This window comes from Loxodonta africana, chromosome 7 (genome assembly GCF_030014295.1).
Source record: "Loxodonta africana isolate mLoxAfr1 chromosome 7, mLoxAfr1.hap2, whole genome shotgun sequence".
Classification (NCBI taxonomy): Eukaryota; Metazoa; Chordata; class Mammalia; order Proboscidea; family Elephantidae; genus Loxodonta; species Loxodonta africana.
Genome location: NC_087348.1, coordinates 30,424,424 through 30,425,929, shown reverse-complemented (window position 1 = coordinate 30,425,929; position 1,506 = coordinate 30,424,424). Strand labels below are relative to the sequence as shown.

At 40.0% G+C, this 1,506-nt stretch overlaps 1 pseudogene; it reads right to left on the bottom strand.

Annotated features, from left to right (window-relative positions):
- Positions 1–323: 323 nt before the first annotated feature.
- On the bottom strand, positions 324–1,174 carry LOC100665192 (olfactory receptor 8K3-like; annotated as a pseudogene).
- Positions 1,175–1,506: the final 332 nt, after the last annotated feature.

Sequence of the window (1,506 nt, the reverse complement as noted above, 5' to 3'; positions counted from 1 at the left end):
CAAAACCACCAGTAGCTCCATGGGAGAAAGATATGGCAGCCATCTTCCGTGGATATTTAAAGCCTTGGAACCCTATGCAGTGGCTATGAGTTGGAATCAACTTGATAGCTGTGGGTTATTATGTTCATGATCCATCTCCCCCCTTCAAAGAAGGTAAAGGTTTTTACTCCTTTGTTCATCAATGAATTTACAGCACTTAGAAGAGTGACTAGAACATTGAAGGCAATTTATAAATATATGATGTATATATTTGTGCTTGCTATTCCCTACGGAGGAACACAGATGCAGTTTAAAGCTCATGGTGTAACTTATGGGAGCCATGTAGTACATCAAACTGTGGAAAATGTATTGCGAATTTTTTTCAATGTCCTATATAGGGCTTTTATTACAACTTTGTTCCTCAAGCTATAGATCAAGGGATTCAATAAGGGGATCAGCAAGGTGTAAATTATGGAAGCCACTTTATCAGTGTCAAAGGAATGACTGGACTTGGGCTGCACGTACATAAAGATTAAAGTCCCATAGAACACTACCACCACTGTCAGTTGGGATCCACAGGTGGAGAAGGCCTTGTGCCTGCCTTCAGTTGACTTCATCCTGAGAATGGCTACAAGAATGAGTAGGTAAGAAACAAGAACTATTAGGAGGGATGAAATCAAATCAAAAGCTGGTAAGATGAGAATGATCAATTCAATTTCATGTGTCTTTGAGCAGAGTAAAGATAAGGGGAGGCTGTCACAGTAGAAATGTCTGATGACATTGTCATGACAGAAGGATAATTTAAAAATTTTTATGGTGACCAGAAGAGAAACAATAGTGCTGTAGAGATAGGCGATTGACACCAGCACCTGACACACCCTTTGTGACATGATGACTGTGTAGAGAAGAGGGTTACAGATGGCCACATAGCGGTCAGGTCATAAGACATTGCTGACAGAATGAAAATTTCACTAACAATGAACACAAGAAAGAAAGATAGCTGTATAGCACAAAAATAATAGGAGATTGTATTTTTATCCACAACAAAATTGGCTAGCATTTTGGGTCCCACAGTTGTTGAATAACCAAGATCAGTGATAGCCAGGTGTCTGAGAAAAAAGTACATAGGTGTTTGTAGCTTGGGATCTATCTTGGTGAGGATGATGATGCCCAGGTTGCCTACCACTGAGATCATGTAGACGATGAGGAGCAGCCAGAACAACGGAGCCTGCAGCTCTGGGCGTTCTGTGATTCCCCCGTCAGAATGAATCTATTCAGCACTGTTAGATTGTGTTTGTCCATCTTGGTCTATCAGGAAACCTGTTCTGGATAGAGACATCAGCATTGTCAATAACTTTTATGCAGTATCATCTGGTAGATTTTTAGTATACAAAGTCAATATACTAAAAGAATAAGATTAATCCAAGCTTTCCAGTATATGTATTTGAAAGTAAACCCACCTCCAACAAATAAAGCATATATACATAGAGCGAGAGAAGGAGAGGGAAAGGGAGAGAGACAAAGAGG